Consider the following 20,424-nt stretch of genomic DNA (forward strand, 5'->3'; position numbering starts at 1 on the left):
GTAGCACAAAAGCAGCCATAGACACTACATACATGAGTATGGTTGTGTGCCAATAAAAATTTACTTACAAAAATAGGCCCAAGTCCAAATTTGGCCCATGGGCTGAAGTTTACTAACCTCTGACATATAGGGTAGGATAGAGAAGGGAGTATCAAGAAACAGTTTCTTCCAATCAAGATATTGGAAATACCAATGGCGAGGGGCCCACTTTAGAAGCCCTTTGCCTGCCTAGCTTAGATGTTGAGTGTGCTCAGTTCCCCAGTTGTGTCTGACTCTTTTCTGACCACATGGACTGTAGCCCACTAGGCTCCTCTGTCCATGGGATTTCCCAGGCAAGAATACGGGATTGGGTTGCCATTTCCTTCTCCAGGGGATCTAGGAATCCATCCATGGTCTGCAGGGGAGGAGGGATATCTGTTTGCAGCCACTCTCCAGCAATCTTTGCTTTCAGATTGCTAGGCTAGTTCCAGCACGTGGGCTGGACTAGAAGGGAAATTTTTAAAATCTCTCACTGTTCTGTTTGCCCGTCATTCTCCTTTCAAGGAACACAACAGATTTTTCAGCGTGTAGAACCCAGCCCCACCATTCTTCAGGTTCGGATGACATTAGCCTGATTTGACAGATGACGCTCCTGAACCCAGGAAGCAGTTAAGTGACTCACCCAGGGCCCCAGAGCCTGGAAAAGGCCTCGACTTGAATTAAATTACAGTTGAACTAACAGCCAGGTCTCCTGCCGTACGGCGCATACTGCTTTCCACTGTGCCAATCAGTCTTTCCCATGAAAGCAATGGCTAATTCTGTCTCTCCAGCACTTAACAGTAGATGACTGTTAGAAGGCCTGAGGAACTGGACCACTCATTCTTGGAAGGAGAAACCGGCTTCATGCTGTTCCTTATTAATGCTGGTTCTTGGAGAGGCATTGAGCTACATATGTTAAGAGTCACTCGGGAAGCTTGATAAAAATATAGATTTTCTATCCTACCCTTGTTTGAAATCCCTAGCTCAAGCCTGAGAATCTGCATTTTAAGTAAGTGTCCTTATGTGATTCTGATGTGCAGTCAAGAGCAGGAAACGTTCCTCTGGTGAGAACCGGTATTTGTTTTTCATCAGGAATGGTATAACAAGTATCTCTGAGATATGATGCCAGGTTCAGGTCAGGAAGTCTAGAGGCCCAGGAACATGAGGCTGGTGATCACCTGCCACTTACAGACAAACCACATGGGCTCTCTGACCCCCTACAGGTTCTCGCCTGTAAAAGTCAGCTGCTCACAGGCGCTTCCCACCTACCTTAGGTTATAGTTCTCAAAATCAAGTGAGCTAATAAGGGAAGGAAAAAGCAGAGAGATGAAAAGATTCTAAACCTGAGACTGGGCAGATACTTCTAAAGCTTATCAAAGCTTTCTCTAGTGAGTGAAGTAAAAGTCTCTCAGTTGTGTTCGACTCTTTGTGACCCCATGGACTACACAGTCCGTGAAATTCTCTAGGCTAGAATACTGGAGTGGGTAGCCTTTCCCTTCTCCAGGGGATCTTCCCAACCCAGGGATTGAACCCTGGTTTCCCACATTGCAGCTGGATTCTTTACCAGCTGAGCCAAAAGGGAAGCCAAAGCTTTCTCTAGTGGTGGCCTTTTTCAATGCCCTTGGGGCATGGAGCTGTGTACCAACTAGGAATGCAGACTTTAGTGCCAGGAAAGCTTGAAAATATGGATCTGCCTCAGGCTCAAGATGCCAAGCTTTTTGTCCAAGATGAGCAAGATATACCCTGAGTGGGAATTTCCCTTACCAGCATCTTGAACTCCCAGAACTTTCCAAGGTAACATGCTAGTGGTAAGATCAGAGTCCATGCTTCTTGCCCATGGAAAGGTACGAGTCTTAGATAATAGGAAACCTGTATTTATTGCTCAGTCAGAGAACCAAGGTCATTTCAGAAGCAAAACCATCTTTTGTGCTAGGAAAAATATTCACCCACTTCCTTGGAAGGGCTTTGGAAAACTCTTTTCAGAGGGAAAGGAGAACATTTTATAAATCCTTAGCTTTAAATAGAAAATAACTGTTCCTCTAAATGGCATTCTGGTTACTTTTCTCAAGTTCCAAATTGGGAGGAATCTGGACTCATTCCCACACACAAAAAGGGGTACTAAAATCCTAAAACGAAGAGTTAAAAAACCAACAACTTTGAAGTTTGGGAGCGTTTGTTGATGATGTTCTGCTGGTTGCCATCATTGTCATCAGTTTTCTAAGAAGTCATACCATCTGGGGAGTGTATGAATTACCATGCCTAGAACTTGTCCCTTTACAGATAATGCAAAGAATTGTTGGGTGTGTGACGGCCTAGAAGAGCTCCAAGCTGACCACCATCTTGAGTATTACTGTTACTTTTGTTATGTATTTTTAGAAAGCTAATGTCAATAGTATGGTTTCAGTGTGTCTGCCCTCTGATGCCCTCTTGCAACACATCATACTTGGGTTTCTGTTACCTTGGGCATGGGGTATCTCTTCACGGCTACTCCAGCCAGGCACAGCTGCTGCTCCTTACCTTGGATGAGGGGTATCTCCTTACCGCCACCATTCCTGACCTTCAACGTGGGATAGCTCCTCTAGGCCCTCCTGTGCCTGGGCAGCCACCACTCCTCGGGCCTGGCCTCAGGCGTGGGTGGCTCCTCCCAGCTGCCGCCCCTGGCCTCGGGCGCAAGGTGGCTTCTCCCGGTCGCCAATGGCCTCAGACGTGGGGTGTCTCCTCCCAGCCCCCACTGACCTCGGACGCGGGGTAGCTCCTCCCAGCCGCCACTGACCTCGGACGCAGGGTAGCTCTTTTCGGCCGTTCCTGCGCCATCGCAGCCTGGCACTCTAGGCCGCTGCCCCTGACCTCGGACGTGAGGTAGCTCCTCTCAGCTGCACTTAAGTGGACACTAGGACCACAGCCTTCTCTAACTCAATGAAACCAAGCCATGCCTGCAGGGCAACCCAAGACAGGCGCGTCATGGTGGAGAGGTCTGACAGAATGTGATCCACTGGAGAAGGGAATGGCAAGCCACTTCAGTATTCTTGCCTTGAGAACCCCATGAACAGTATGAAAAGGCAAAATGATAGGATACGAAAAGAGGAACTCCCCAGGTCATTAGGTGGCCAATATGCTACTGGAGATCAGTGGAGAAATAACTCCAGAAAGAATGAAGGGATGGAGCCAAAGCTCCATGGATGTGACTGGTGATAGAAGCAAGATCTGATGCTGTAAAGAGCAATATTGCATAGGAACCTGGAATGTCAGGTCCATGAATCAAGGCAAATTGGAAGTGGTCAAACAAGAGATGGCAAGGGTGAACGTCGACATTCTAGGAATCAGCGAACTAAAATGGACTGGAATGGGTGAATTTAACTTGGATGACCATTATATCTACTACTGCAGGCAGGATTCCCTCAGAAGAAATGGAGTAGCCATCATAGTCAACAAAAAAGTCCGAAATGCAGTACTTGGATGCAATCTCAGAAATGACAGAATGATCTCTGTTCGTCTCCAAGGCAAACCATTCAATATCACGGTAATCCAAGTCTATGCCCCAGCCAGTAATGCTGAAGGAACTGAAGTTGAACGGTTTTATGAAGACCTACAAGACCTTTTAGAACTAACACCCAAAAGAGATGTCCTTTTCATTATAGGGGACTGGAATGCAAAAGTAGGAAGTCAAGAAACACCTGGAGTAACAGGCAAATTTGGCCTTGGAATGAGGAATAAAGCAGGGCAAAGACTAAAGCGTTTTGCCAAGAAAATCCACTGGTCATAGCAAACACCCTCTTCCAACAACACAAGAGAAGACTCTACACATGGACATCACCAGATGGTCAACACTGAAATCAGATTGATTATATTCTTTGCAGCCAAAGATGGAGAAGCTCTATACAGTCAATAAAAACAAGACCAGGAGCTGACTGTGGCTCAGATCATGAACTCCTTATTACCAAATTCAGACTCAAATTGAAGAAAGTAGGGAAAACCACTAGACCATTCAGGTATGACCTAAATCAAATCCCTTATGATTATAAGTGGAAGTGAGAAATAGATTTAAGGGCCTAGATCTGATAGATAGAGTGCCTGATGAACTATGGAATGAGGTTCATGACATTGTACAGGAGACAGGGATCAAGACCATCCCCATGGAAAAGAAATGCAAAAAAGCAAAATGGCTGTCTGGGGAGGCCTTACAAATAGCTGTGAAAAGAAGAGAAGTGAAAAGCAAAGGAGAAAAGGAAAGATACAAGCATCTGAATGCAGAGTTCCAAAGAATAGCAAGAAGAGATAAAGCCTTCCTCAGTGATCAATGCAAAGAAATAGAGGAAAACAACAGAATGGGAAAGACTAGAGATCTCTTCAAGAAAATTAGAGATACCAAGGGAACATTTCATGCAAAGATGGGCTCGATAAAGGACAGAAATGGTATGGACCTAACAGAAGCAGAAGATATTAAGAAGAGGTGGCAAGAATACACAGAAGAACTGTACAAAAAAGATCTTCACGACCCAGATAATCATGATGATGTGATCACTAATCTAGAGCCAGACATGCTAGAATGTGAAGTCAAGTGGGCCTTAGAAAGCATTGCTACGAACAAAGCTAGTGGAGGTGATGGAATTCCAGTTGAGCTATTTCAAATCCTGAAAGATGATGCTGTGAAAGTGCTGCACTCAATATGCCAGCAAATTTGGAAAACTCAGCAGTGGCCACAGGACTGGAAAAGGTCAGTTTTCATTCCAATCTCAAAGAAAAGCAATGCCAAAGAATGCTCAAACTACCACACAATTGCACTCATCTCATACGCTAGTAAATTAACGCTCGAAATTCTCCAAGCCAGGCTTCAGCAATACGTGAACTGTGAATTCCCTGATGTTCAAGCTGGTTTTAGAAAAGGTAGAGGAACCAGAGATCAAATGGCCAACATCTGCTGGATCATCAAAAAAGCAAGAGAGTTCCAGAAAAGCATCTATTTCTGCTTTATTGACTATGCCAAAGCCTTTGACTGTGTGGATCACAATAAACTGTGGAAAATTCTGAAAGAGATGGAAATACCAGACCACCTAACCTGCCTCTTGAGAAATCTGTATGCAGGTCAGGAAGCAACAGTTAGAACTGGACATGGAACAACAGACTGGTTCCAAATAGGAAAAGGAGTACCTGAAGGCTGTATATTGTCACCCTGCTTATTTAACTTATATGCAGAGTATATCATGAGAAACGCTGGACTGGAAGAAACACAAGCTGGAATCAAGATTGCCGGGAGAAATATCAGTCACCTCAGATATGCAGATGACACCACCCTTATGGCAGAAAGTGAAGAGGAGCTAAAAAGCATCTTGATGAAAGTGAAAGAGGTCAGTGAAAAAGTTGGCTTAAAGCTCAACATTCAGAAAACGAAGATCATGGCATCCGGTCCCATCACTTCATGGGAAATAGATGGGGAAACAGTGGAAACAGTGTCAGACTTTATTTTGGGGGGCTCCAAAATCACTGCAGATGGTGACTGCAGCCATGAAATTAAAAGACGCTTACTCCTTGGAAGAAAAGTTATGACCAACCTAGATAGCATATTGAAAAGCAGAGACATTACTTTGCTGACTAAGGTCCGTCTACTCAGGGCTATGGTTTTTCCAGTGGTCATGTATGGATGTGACAGTTGGACTGTGAAGAAGGCTGAGCACTGAAGAATTGATGCTTTTGAACTGTGGTGTTGGAGAAGACTCTTGAGAGTCCCTTGGACTGCGAGGAGATCCAACCAGTCCATTCTGAAGGAGATCAACCCTGGGATTTCTTTGGAAGGACTGATGCTAAAGCTGAAGCTCCAGTACTTTGGCCACCTCATGCGAAGAGTTGAGTCATTGGAAAAGACTCTGATGCTGGGAGGGATTGGGGGCAGGAGGAGAAGGGGACGACAGAGGATGAGATGGCTAGATGGCATCACTGACTCGATGGACATGAGTCTGAGTGAACTCCGGGAGATGGTGATGGACAGGGAGGCCTGGTGTGCTGCGATTCATGGGGTCACAAAGAGTCGGACACGACTGAGCGACTGAAATGAACTGAACTGAATGTCAATAGTCAAACAAAATAAGGCAATGCAATAATGTTTACTTTGCCCAAGAAAGTGTTCTCTGATAAGTTTTCCACAATAATGATAGTTGTCTTTTACAATTAGCACTTAGTATGTACCGGAGTGTTGCTAAGCCTTTTGTATACAACCATCTCTTTCTGGAAATTTGGTATTGAATCCAGGTCTCCTGACACCAACATGACTCTTTCTACTGTGAACTCTGGAGTTCAGCCTGGTGCTAATAAAGTTGGCTCCTTTTATAGGCTGTAGCACCAAAGGAAGAGGCCCACAGTATGTATGTACTTCATGACACAGGAAATTGCAAGTATCTTTCCATTCTTTTGAGATTTTTCTGGATCCCTCTGCTTGCCATGTGACTATAAATGCCCTGAGAATAAAAGCCATGTCTATCTCGCTCAGCTCTATTTTGTTTTATATATGATAGGCTTTGAGTATTTATGGGGTAGATGGAAGGATAGAAGGAAAGAAGGGAGGGAAGGAGATTGGGAAGATGGATGAAGTAAATGGATAGAAGGAAAGAAACAAAAAATTTCCATTTTGGTATATTTTCTTTGCATTATTACTAAGTATATTTTTATCACTCTTGAGTAGTTGTATTTCTGGAAATCTAGACATTAGGGTATCCAAAGATTTGAGAGGATTCATAAAAACAAAACCACATAAACATAGGCCATTTGAAAGGGGGTGAATAAGATGTTATCCCAGGTGGTACTAGTGGTAAAGAACCTGCCTGTCAATGCAGGAAACATAAGAGATGTGAGTTTGATCCTCAGGTCGGGAAGATCCCCTGGAGGAGGGCATGGCAACCCATTCCAGTATTCTTGCCTGGAGAATCTCATGGACAGAGGAGCCTGGCGGGCTACAGTCCATGGGATCACAAAGAGTCGGACACGACTGAAGCGACAGCACATGTACATAAGAATTACATAAAATTTTAAGATGAAGTTTTAACATTTTCAGCCATCCTATCATTATTAGCACAAATTAATAGCTAGCAAAGTATTTCTAGGAACACTTCATCCCCACATCTGTGTTAATGAAGCTTTAAAATTTTAAGTACTATTAAGTATTTGTAATTCAAGTTGTATTACCTTATTTTCTTCCTGTGGTTGAGTGGTTGAGGGCTGCTGACGATTACCTGTAAATAGCCATGTTCAATAGTGCTTGGGTTCTAGCTTTAGTGATCTTATGTATTTACTAAATTCTTACATCATAGACATTCTCTGCTCTACTGTCTTATGGTTTATATTACTGACTTCACTCTCCAGTTGCCTTGTGAATGGACATTTTATTTCCGCTAACAGGTAAACAGTTTATAATACTTTCAAGTTCCATACCTCTTCCTTTATTTATATTTCACACATGAACTATGTACATCCTAACTCAAGGTTGGGTTTATAGGAGTGCTGTTAAACAATATTGAGTAGGTTGAACTGTCTCTAATTTATACATTTATTTTTATTTAATACCAGATTTTTTAAAGGTATGATAAAGGAAATCTTTAGTTCTTTCCCCATTTAGATAATCGTTAGTTCTTATATTTTGCAGTTTTCACATCTATCCAGTCTCTAGGCCAGAGAATGAGACCCATGTATCTGTGAATTTCAGATTATCAAGGTTCTACCACAGCTCTTTCTCTTGTTTGCATAGCAGATGTGACCTGAGGACGCTGTGATGACAGCATTATCAGCACTAGGAGAGCAATTTCTTTCCTGGGCAAGTTGAAACAGGATGTGTGTACATGTGCAATTCAATCTAGGCTGGGCTAGAGCACAGAAATGGTGTGATTGACACGTCCCAAGACACTCCTTGTAAACTCTGAAAACTGAAACTCTCATTTGGACCTCTACAAACTCTCAACCTGTGTGTTGGGAACGAGAACTCCCACTTGGAGTGGTAAGAATGTCTCCATCAGAAAAAAATCTTTTTCCTGATGGCTCCACAGTTCCAGTTCCTCTGACCCTTTAATTCATCCTGCAAGCTGATGAAAAGTGGCAAGAGCGGGTGTTGTGTGAAACTATAGTGTGGAGCAGAAAGGAATGGGCCTCCATCTGAGGCTGTGTCCATGCTTACCAGTGCAGCTTGGGACTGGGAATCCTGAGAAACCATCCTTTAGTCCTTACAGATTGAAGAATTCCAAACAGACTATAAATGTTTCTTTTCACAATTTCTAGGAGACTTGTGGGCTTCTCTCATAGCTTAGCTGTAAAGAATCTGCCTGCAATGTGGGAGACCTGGGTTTGATCCCTGGGTTGAGAAGATCCTCTGGAGGAGGGCATGGACAATCCCCATGGACCGAGGAGCCTGGCAGCCTACAGTCCATGGGGTCACAAAGAGTTGGACACGACTGAGTGACTAAGCACAGCACAGCACAGCACAGGGGACTTTTAACAAGGGGGCCCTCCCTTGGTATTTAAGATGCAATCCCTAAAGTTGTGCTTTGAGGCTCCCCCCGCTCCGCCCCACACTGTCTTCCAGTTGCCAGGTGGCTCCACTGGGACTAAATGACTAAAGGACTACAATGACTAAAGAGTGACAGGTGCTCACCTGTATGGTGCAGGCATTAAACCCCTTGGAGAGATTTCTGGTTCAGCTAACGACTGCTGCTGCTGCTAAGTCGCTTCAGTTGTGTCCGACTCTGTGTGGCCCCATAGATGGCAGCCCACCAGGCTCCCCTGTCCCTGGGATTCTCCAGGCAAGAACACTGGAGTGGGTTGCCATTTCCTTCTCCAATGTATGAAAGTGAAAAGTGAAAGTGAAGTTGCTCAGTCGTGTCTGACCCTTAGCAACCCCATGGACTGCAGCCCACCAGGCTCCTCCATCCATGGAATTTTCCAGGCCAGAGTACCGGAGTGGGGTGCCACTGCCTTCTCCGACTATTGAGGAACAATTCTTAGAGAATTGTATTGTTCCCACCAGCACTGGCAACAGAGAAGTGGGCTGGGATGTTTACGGGTCAGAAGGCCCCCCGTCCTGTATGTTGGCGTACTTGTGTAAGGGAAAAGTGTCAGATGGCCGACCCGATGTTAACACTTTCTCCTCCTCTGGGATGGATGGCCCAGCTGCCTTAGGGCCTGTGTTAATGCAACAGTGCTAACACTTATTATTTACTGAGCACCTCCTGAGTGATAAGTATAATGCCTAGGGCCGCCTATATGACATTTCACTGAGACTTTTTGACTCTAAAATGAACTGCTGCTGCTGCTACTAGCGACCATAATAACTCCAATTTTATAGACAAGGTCATGGAGGATTAGGGAGGAATCTCACATGGCAGAGCCAGGATTCAAAGCCAGTCTCATTGGCCCCACTGTACTCTGCTGCCTCTTTTAAGGACATGCCAAGGGGTCCTTCTCCCTGGTCTGGTTAATTGTTTTGGATGGGATGAGATGCATGCCAGGAGACGTGGTGTCATGTAAACAGCACAGCACTAGGAAGTGACCCAGTTAGACCTTGACTCCTCCTCTCTGTCATTGAACTACCCTACACAGATCACTTAACTTCTCTGGGCTGCAGTTTCCTCATTTATAAGATGAATCTGTTCAGTGGGATGATGTATAAAATTTTTTCCCATGTATTTTTTCAGGTCGCTTCCAGCTTTTTGTGAGGAACGAATCTGATGAATTATATCAAACTACGTACTAGAGTTTCACCTAATCATTCATTTATTCATTCAACAAATGTTTACTGTGCACTTTCTATGAGCCAGGCCCAAGACAGAATGATGAGTCATTTCAGATACAGGCCCTTCCCTCATGGAGTTTGCAGTGTGTTGCAACAGTCAGGTTATTAGCCAAAAGCCCTGCTGCATTATTGTGTCAAACACCATCACCATCATCAAATTTATTGTTACATCTCATTGGGAGGCAGTATGCCCCCCAGGCATCATGAGCTACACAATCAGTTACTGCTGCCCTTCGTTTCTGAGCTGACAGCTGCCTCCAACCCACCTATGAGCAGGACAACTTTGTTTTGCAGTTGGTAAACATTTTAGAGCATTAATTTAAAAAAATTTCTTTTTAATCATGGGAAAGTGACAGTTTTTCCATGAGCCCTGATTTTTGGCCAGATTTGAAGAGCTGAACACAAACAATTTGAGACATGGAAAAAAAAATAACCTGTCACAGTTCAATAACACGTTCTCGAATCTTAGATTCCCTGCAAGGGGTGCCTCCCAGTGTTCCCTCATAACTTCTCTATTTTAAAAGACAGATCCTTGAGTGGATAAAATGATGATGGGAAGAATTTCACTGCCCATTAATGAAAGCTTCACTGGTAGATGAAAAGAATAAATTTATAAGAAAAGAGAAGTAAAGGGAAATGTAGCATCTTATCCTGAATGTCTAGGGAGGAAAAAATCAAATCCATCATGCAGATATTCAGAAGGGCTGCTTCAGGTCTAACCACATGCAGCATTTTATCTGCCTCATTGTGGCTCCTGAGGACCACCAGCATTACTGGACATTTCCGGAGGTGGTTATGTCCATAGAGGTTGGAGCCAAACTGTCCAGGTGTGAAGTTTTTCTTCACTTAGTGGCCATGTGACTTCATACAAACGACCTAACCTCAACCTCTTATCTGTAAAAAGGAGCTATCAAATTGTCAAAGTTAGATAATAGATGTGTAAAGTACTGAGTGAAGTGCTTGGTACCTTGCTGTTATTCTTCTAAAAATGTAATTTAACTCTCTGTGTCATTCTGCATCAAGAGCAAGTATATAGAGAAATTTCCCATCATTTCTGGCTCTAGGAAATGTGTGTGCTTAGGTATGTGCTGTATCTGCACGTATTCTAAAAACCATCAGGAACCCCTTTAAGCGAGTAACCTTCCTTATCAGATGGCCAACCATTCTGGTGTGCCTGGGATGGAGAAGGTTCCTGGTATGTTGTTCATTTCCTGCTAAAACAGGGAAAGTCCTAGGCACACCAGGATGGGTTGATTACCCCAAATTTGGCAAGGCCCTCAGCAGATTTCCAGGCAAAAAGGAGGAAAACCATGGTATTAAAGCTGGCTCCAGTGAGAGGCCCCTACCTGACTAAGGCCAGGGGCATCCATTGAACTAGAGACCAGTGGGTACTTTCATTTAGTGCTAAATTTGAGCAAATAGAGGAAGAGGCCTAATTCACTGTCCCTCAGTAATCTGCTGCCAGTATTGGACTATTTTGAGTAACCTCTGAAAACAATGGTTCTCAACTCTGGCTGCCCATAAGAATTACTCAATGAATTTTAAAAAATATACTAATGCCTGGCTCCCATTGCCAAAAATTCTGGTTTTATTGTTCTGGGGTGGGGCCTGAACATTGGTATTTTTTAATAAGTTCTTTAGGAGCTTCCAATGAGCAGCCTGGGTTGAGAAACACTAACTTATTTCTAGCTTGGAGCTGGCAACAGGTGCACCATGATTAGTATTTTCCTGAATGACAAAGTCAGACTTTCCTGATCAGAGTCTCGACTGAGATGACTTGATCTGTTAGTAACGTGTGTGGTGTTTTATTGAGCTGATTTGCCCATGCTGGCATTTCCATTAGAGGAAAATTCCTTTGAGATTGAGTACTCTTCTTTTTTGTCCCCCATTTATTTTGTGAGGGCGGTATACTTACTGATATACTGCCTAGCTCAAAGTAATATGGTTTTAAAGCTTGAGAAAACTCAAGTCTAATTTGAGGGAATAGGGAAGTAGGGATGTTTCTGATGAGAAAAAAATTAACCTGTCTTTGGAGTCAGTTCTTCCCAGAGTTGTGGTCAGAGAGCTGAGCTGGTATCTTGGTGAAGATGGTTGGTTCTCTGTGCTGGTCAGAGTGAGTCTGAGTGGGCTTCAGGCTGTGTTAGCTTGGATAGGGGAAGGGCAGTTGAGTGGTACTTACAGGCTTTGGAAATATGGGTTAAAGCTTCTTGCAGTGTCCCGAACCAGGTGACAAACTCTGGCTGCACTACAAGCCAGGTATCCAGAGAAGCAAACTTCAAAATTTGTCCTGTATTATTTAATTCTAGGGCTTCCCCGGTGGCTCAGATGGTAAAGAATCTGCCTGTAACGCAGGAGACCTGGGTTTGATCCCTGGGTTGGGAAGATCCCCTGGAGAAGGGAATGGCTACCCACTCCAGTATTCTTGCCTGGAGAATTCCATGGCCGGAAGAGCCTGGCGGATTGCAGTCCATGGGGTCACAAAGAGCTGGACACGACTGATAAGGAGAAATGAGCTATTAAGACATGAGAAGACATCAAGGAAACTTAAATGCATACTACTCAGTGAAAAGAAGCCAAACTAAAAAGGCCATATATTGTGTGAGTCCAATTATATGATAATCTGGAAAAGACAAAACTGTAAAGAGAATAAAAGGCTTACTGGTTGCCCAGGGCTACAAGGGAGGGAAGGATGAATAATCAGAACCCAGGGGATTTTTAAGACAGTGAAACTGTACTGTATGACACTGTCATGGTGGGTACATTTGTTAAAGCCCATAGAAGGTGCAACAGCAAGAGTGAACCCCAGTGTGAACCATGGACTCTAGGTGATAGTGTGTTGCCAGCGCAGGCTCATCGTTTGTAACAAGTGTCCCATTCTGGTGCAGGGTGTTGATGATGGGGAGACTGTGTTTGTGGAGACAGGGACTATTATGAGAACTAGTACTTTTGATTCAATTTTGCTATGAAGCTGAAACTGCTCTAAAAAAATAAAATCTGTTAAAAAAAATTTACTGGCAATAGTACGCTTATATAAATGTTAGTGTCAAAGAATTTTTTCTGGAATCTCATGTCCTAAAGATGGAACAGATGTGAATATATGAAATGAGGAAGTGAAAGAACTATTTTATTTGCTTTTTTTCCCAAACAGCTGCTTGTAGAGTATAGAGATTTTGCCTGGAAACAAAGAGGGTGAAACAGCCTGGATGAATCCCTCTTCATGCCTGGTCAGCAATAGTAGAAATGCCCAGGGGCCTTTGGGGATGAATCTGAAACTTTGTTTTTGAAGGTGGGGTCTCCCTGTGAGGTAAACAAAACCCATCCCCTAAGCTCAGCTTCCCCCAAGGCCAGTGTTAACAGCTCAGCAGTGCACCGCCTTCCCTGTCCTCATTTTCTGTCAAGTCCTATAGCCATCTATTTGCCATGAAGTGATGGGACTAGATGCCATGATCTTAGGTTTTTGAATGATGAGTTTTAAGCCAGCTTTTTCACTCTCCTCTTTCACCTTCATCAAAAGGCTCTTTAGTTCCTCTCCACTGTCTGCCATTAGAGTGGTATCATCTGCATATCTGAGGTTGTTAATAAGCTGATTTTTTAAACATTTATTAAATTTGGATGAACATCATTACACCCATCACATGTGTTCCCAAAGATTCTTATTTAATATTTTGTATGCACAACAAATTTTGGTATAGATTTTCCATAATTTCCTATTCTTTAACAATTATTATTAGGACTTCCCTGGTTAAGATTTCACTTTGCAACGCAGGGAGTGTGGGTTCCATCCCTGGTTGGAGAGTCAAGATCCTATATGCCTTGTGGCCAAAAAAGAAAAATATAAAACAGAAGCAATGTTGTAAAAAACTCAAAAAGACTAAAAAAATTTGTATTCATTTTTCAACTTTTCCTCTTCTTTTAAAAAATATTTTTGTTTGTTATTATTTATTCAACTTTCCCTCTTCTTTTAGCTGCTTTGATGAATTTCCTTTTGACTAAAGGTTAAGAAATAGAATAGCTGGGTCCAAAGCTGGGCACTGTTTTAAGGCTATTGATCATTATTGTTATTCATTCGCTAAGTCATGTCCAGCTCTTTGTGAACCTATGGACTGCAACATGCCACGCTTCCCTGTCCTTCACTATCTCCTGGAGTTTACTCAAACTCATGTCCATTGTGTCAGTGATGCATTCAATCATGTAATCTTCTGTCGCTTCCTTCTCCTCCTGCCCTCAATCTTTCCCAGCATCAGTCTTTTCCAGTGAGTCAGCTCTTCGGGTGGCCAAAGTATTGGAGCTTCAGCTTTAACATCAAACCTTCCAATGAATATTCAGGGTTGATTTCCTTTAGGATTGACTAGTTTAATCTCCTTGCTGTCCAAGGAGCTCTCAAGAGTCTTCTCTAGCACCACAATTCAAAAGCATCAGTTCTTTGGCACTCAGCCTTCTTTATGGTTGAACTATCTCATCTGTACATGACTACAGGAAAAACCATAGCTTTGACTATATGGACTTGTGTCAGAAAGTGATATCTCTGCTTTTGAATACACTATATAGGTTAGTCATTGCTTTTCTTCTTGTAATTTCATGGCTGCAGTCACTGTTCACATTGATTTTGGAGCCCCCCAAAATAAAGTCTGCCACTGTTTCCATTTTTATCCCATTTATTTGCCATGAAGTGATGGGACTAGATGCCATTATCATTACTGCCAAATTATTCTACCAAACTGTGCATGTTTACACTGGTACTTTGCTAGTACTAAGTGTTCGCTGCTCCTGATGAACCCTTGCTAATTTGAGAGTCCCAAATGGGATTCCATTTTGTGGACTTTTCTTTGACTGAGGTGAGATTGAACATTTGTTCAAATGTTTTTGACTATTAACATTTTTCTCTCTTGACAGTTGCTCATGTGTGCCTATCCACACAATTTTCTATTTGGGTCCCTCTTTTTTGGAATGACTTATAAAAACATTTTTAATATAAAGTTTAGTGGTCCTGTCATATGTATAGTATAAGCGTATCTTCCCTCCATTTTTCACTCTTTATAGTGGGGTCTTAGGAAATCATTTGATGCCTTTGTTTGACTGTTTAATTTATCTGTCACTGTTATGGCATTATAGTTCACTTGCCTTGAAGTTATTAAAAAGAGAGCTGTTTCCCCAAAACCCCCTCTAAAGTACACTATGAGAGTTCAGTGGAAGCATGTGCATGTAGTTGCAAATCATCAGTGTTTCTATCCCCACCTCCAAAAGCTATAAGGAACATGGTTGATTTTACTTGATCATTGGCCCCTTGTGACTCTTGGCAGTGTTTAACTTGTAAGTGAGGATATCCAGGCCAATTCACAATTTATTATGTGGTTGGCTGCTAACAGTTGAGGTGAGTTTGTATGTTTTTTATATTTTTGATCATACTAAAATAACTCTGTGTCTCTCTACCCTAAATTATGACATCCTATCAGATGTCAAACTCAACAGCATCTCATGGGTCTATCTCCACGTAATGTAATCCAGCTGGAGATTCAGAGTATGCAAAGCCCATGTTTTAGAACAAAAAGGTATTTCTCTCTACCCAGTAAATGAAAGTGACTCTTTTCAGCTATAAAAGGACAAAGGATTTTGAAGTTATCCCACTGGGCAGGGCTTCCTAGACTTGTTTTTTTGGCACTAGGCCATGGAGCTAACCCAGCATCTTCTAAATTTCTTCCATTTATGTAGCACTGTGCACAGTTACTTGGATAGGACTAGAGTCACTCCATGCTGTGATGATTAAAAGTCCAAAGTCTTCTCAGGCTAGAGGCAATGACAACCAGACGTCTAAAAGTGTCACTAGCAGACCATTGATCGGTGTACGGAGGAGCCAAAGACTTGATCATTTCTCCTTTTAAGTATTTGCATTGACCTCTCAAGGTTGTATATTTTCCTGTTTGAGGAAAAACATGTAACATTGCAAATATAACAAGAGGTATAAATGGTTCATAGCTTTGGTGAGAAGTTCTCAAAGATGTCTAGCTTAACTAAGGTATTATTTCAGCCTATTTTCAAAGTATAAACAGCTCGATGTCATTGGGTCTTCCTCTCTGAGTTATGTTTCATAACTCTGAACACCAAGTACCCATTCTCATTACTCTGTTGAAGGAAGAAATGATCCACCCCATGGTCCTCGTCCCCTTTCTTGTTGTTGTTGTTCACTTGCTAAGTTGTGTCCCACTCTTTGCAACCCCATGAACTGCAGCACTCCAGGCTTATTGTCCTTCACTATCTTCTTGAGTTCGCTCAAATTCATGTCCATTGAGTCAGTGATGCCATTCAACCATCTCATCCTCTATCGCCCCTTTTTCCTCTTGCCCACAATCTTTCCTAGCATCAGGGTCTTTTCCAATGTGCTTGTCCTTTGTATCAGGTGGCCAAAGTATTGGAGCTTCAGCTTTAGCATCAATCCTTCCATGAATATTCAGGGTTGATTTCCTTTATGATTGACTAGTTTAATCTCCTTGATGTCCAAGGGACTCCTGAGAGTTTTCTCTAGTACCACAGTTTGGAAACATCAGTTCTTCAGCACTCAGTCTTCCTTATAATCCAGCTCTCAGCCTTCTTTATGGTCCAGCTCTCACACATCCATATGTGACTATGGGAAAAATCATAGCTTTAACTATATTGACCTTTGTGGGCAAAGTGATATCTCTGTATTTTAATACACTGTCTAGGATTGCTTTTCTTCCAAGGAGCAAGCATCTTTTTATTTCATGGCTGTAGTCACTGTCCGTAGTAATTTTGAAGCCCAAAAATGTGAAATCTGCCACTGTTTTCACTTTTTCCCCATCTATTTGCCGTGAAGTGATGAGACTGGATGCCATGACCTTTGTTTCTTGAATGTTGAATTTTAAGCCAGCTTTTTCACTCTCCTCTTTCACCTTCATCAAGAGGATCTTTACTTCCTCTTCACTTTCTGCCATTAGAATGGTATCAGCAGCATATCTGAAGTTGTTATTTCTCCTGGTAATCTTGATTCCAGCCTGTGAGTCATCCATACAGCATTTCACATGACATATTCTGCACAGAAGTTAAATAAGCAGGGTGACAATATACAGCCTTGCCATACTCCTTTCCCAGTTTTGAACTTGTTTGTTGTTCCATGTCCAGTTCTGACTGTTGCATCTTATCCTACATACAGGTTTCTCAGGAGGCAGATAATGTGCTCTGGTATTCCCATCTCTTTAAGAATTTTCTCTACAGTTTGTTGTGATCCACACAGTCAAAGGCTTTAGAGTAGTCAGTGAAGCAAAAGTAGATTTTTTTTTTTTTAATTCCCTTGCTTTTTCTATCATCCAGTATATGTTGACAGTTTGATCTCTGGTACCTCTGCCTTTTCTAAATTCATCTTGTACACATGGAAATTCTTGATCCACATACTACTGAAGCCTAGCTCAAAGGATTTTGAATATAATCTTGCTAACATGTGAAATGAGTGCGTTTGTACAGTAATTTGAACATTCTTTGGCATTGTCTTTCTTTGGGACTGAAGTGAAAACTGACCTTTTCCAGTCCTGTGGCCACTGCTGAGTTTTCCAAATTTGCTGGCATAATGGGTGTAGTGCTTTAACAGCATTATCCTTTGGGATTTGAAATAGCTCACCTGGAATTCCATTACTTCCACTAGCTTTGTTTGTAGTGATGCTTCCTAAGGCCCACTTGACTTCACACTCCAGAATGTCTGGCTCTAGGTGAGTGACCACACCATCATGGTTATCTAGGTCATTAAAAGCTTTTTTGTACAGTTCTTCTGTACCACCTCTTGTTAATATCTTCCACTTCTCTTAGGCCCTTGCTGTTTTTGTCCTTTATTGTGTCTGTCATTGCATAAAATATTCCCTTGGTATCTCCAGTTTTCTTAAAGAGAACTGTTTGTCTTTCCCATTCTATTGTTTCCTTCTATTTCTTTGCATTGTTCACTTAAAAAGGCTTTCTTATCTTTCCTTGCTATTCTCTGGAACTCTGCATTCAATTGGGAATATCTTTCCCTTTCTCCTTCACCTTTCACTTCTCTTCTTTTCTCGGCTATTTGTAAGGTCTCCTCAGACAACCACTTTGCTTTCTTGCACTTCTTTTTCTTGGGGATGGTTTTGGTTACCACCTCCTATATAGTGTTATGAACCTTGGTCCATAGTTGTTTCTTAAGACATTGCTGTTTGCTAAAGTCAGAGGATAAAAAGTATGTGAATAACTGAGAACACTCTGTCTCAAAGTGTGTATTGAATCAGCACCATGTTGGTGCTTTATGTGAATTACCAATAAGAACAACCACCACCACCACCACCACTTGTGGTAACCCAGTCATTCACCTTAATACCTAGGCATAATCTAGTCACTTCCTCTTGATAGTAACCCATGGGATAAGGGCTGTTCTTTCCCTGTGTTAGAGATGAGGCCAGCAAAGGTCAGTGGCTGAGCCAGAATTTGAACTTCAAACAATTTGACTCCAGAGCCTTCCCTCTGAACTTGATTAAATTCAAAAGACAACCCCTCAAGATGGGCCATGGTGTCCCCATTTTACAAATGAGAACCCTAGACTCAGGTTAACAATTTTTCAGTAACTTCTCACACACCTGAGAAGTAGCAAAGTTTGATTTTAAACCCTGATTCCAAAACCCTCCTCAAGCCTTTTCGGTTGAACCATCTTTCTTACACTACAACACATTCCTTCGTGTTTAGGACTTTATTCACTTCCAGAAAAGGTTACAATTGGCCAATAGACAGGTACTTAAATGAGCCTGCAGCACATTCCTCTGGGTTCTTTTTGCACAAGAAGCTACGTGTTTAGCCTGCATGCTTCATTGTGTGAATGCCTCAATACAAGCTACCTCTCTTTGTAAATAGCTGTAGGAATAAGCTTCCCAGTTCCTTCCTGCCTCAGGACTTTGTACTGCTGTCCCTCAGCATGGAAGACTTTGTCCTGAGATCTCTGCAGGCCTGACTCTTCTCAGGTATCAGATCAGATGTCGTCACCCCTGTGGGGCTAACCCTGACTCCCTGTATTTGTTTCCTAAGGCTGCCACAAAAATTTACCCAAAACGGGGTGGCTTAGAACAACAGGAATTTATTTTCTTATCATTCTGGAGGCCAAGAGTCACAAATCAAGGTTTTGGTAGAGCCATGCTTCCTCTGAAGGCTTGAGGGGAAAATCTTTTCTTGCCTCTTTCAGTTTCTAGTGGCTCCATCCATTCCTTGGTTTATAGCAGCATAACTCCACTCTCAATGAAAAAGGTGGTAAAACTTAAAATTAAGAAAACTAAGATCATGACATCTGATCCCATCACTTTATGGCAAATAGATGGAGAAACAGTGGAAACAGTGAGAGATTTTATTTTGGGGGACTCCAAAATCACTGCAGATGGTGACTGCAGCCATGAAATTAAAAGACGCTTGCTCCTTAGAAGAAAAGCTATGACCAACCTAGACAGCATATTCAAAAGCAGAGACATTTTTGCCAACAAAGGTCCGTCTAGTCAAGGCCGTAGTTTTTCCAGTAGTCATGTATGGATGTGAGAGTTGGACTATAAAGAAAGCTGAGCGCCAAGGAATTGGTGCTTCTGAACTGTGGTGTTGGAGAAGACTCTTGAGAGTCCCTTGGACTGCAAGGAGATCCAACCAATCCATCCTAAAGGAAATCAGTCCTGAATATTCATTGGAAGGACTGATGCTAAAGCTGAAACTCAGCACCTGGTGCGAAGAACTGATTGCTTGGAAAACACCCTGATGCTGGGAAAGATTGAAGGCAGGAGGAGAAGGGGACAACAGAGAGTGAGATGGTTGGATGGCATCACTGACTCAATGAACATGAGTTTGAGTAAACTCCGGGAGTTGATGATGGACAGGGAGGCCTGGCGTGGTGCAGTCCATGGAGTTGCAAAGAGCTGGGCGTGACTGAGCGACTGAACTGAACTCCATTCCACTCTCTGCCTCAGTCTTCACATAAACTACTATTTTGTATTTCTCCCCTGTCTTTTCTTCTAAGAACACTTGTCATTGCATTTAGGGCCTACCTGGATAATCCAGGCTGATCTCATCTCAGCATCCTTAATTATATCGGCAGGACTGTTTTCCCAAACAAGCTTACCTTCACAGGTTCGTGGTGAGCCACGGGGAGCAGTGGCCTGTCTTTGGCAGGGGGAGCATAGGATGCCATTCAGCCTGCTCTAGGAAAGTCGTGCTGCTCTAATAAAGCAGCCTTTGCTGATGTCATGCTCTGTGGCAGCATCACCCAGTTTAATTTTTGTCACCATCCTTGTGCTTGTTTGATTCATCTTGTTCTTTTGTCTACTTTTCTGTTGCTTGTCCCTGCCTACTTGAACTCCAACTTTATGAATAAAGAGCTATCTTTTTCATTGCTGGATCCCTATCACCTCCCCCAATGTTGGTGTACTGTAAGGATCACCAAATATTTGCTGAATGAACAATACCGTTAGTCAAATGTGACATCAGGTTGGCTCTCTGATCCTTTCAACAATTTCCAGGGTTTTCATTTTTTATATTGCTTATTTTATTTGAATTTCACTTACATATGTTTGGAAATACAGGTATATTATGGGGTATATATTTAACATAATAGATAAATATCAATATATATGCTATCATTTCAATATATCACT

General features: G+C 42.4%; 1 protein-coding gene across 1 annotated transcript in view; it reads left to right on the top strand.

The window, feature by feature from the left end:
- Window positions 1-20,424, top strand: part of PGM5 (phosphoglucomutase 5) — a 208,864-nt gene that overhangs the window by 132,021 nt on the left and 56,419 nt on the right. The window lies entirely within an intron of this gene.

This window comes from Capricornis sumatraensis, chromosome 6, assembly GCF_032405125.1.
Source record: "Capricornis sumatraensis isolate serow.1 chromosome 6, serow.2, whole genome shotgun sequence".
NCBI classification, from domain to species: Eukaryota; Metazoa; Chordata; class Mammalia; order Artiodactyla; family Bovidae; genus Capricornis; species Capricornis sumatraensis.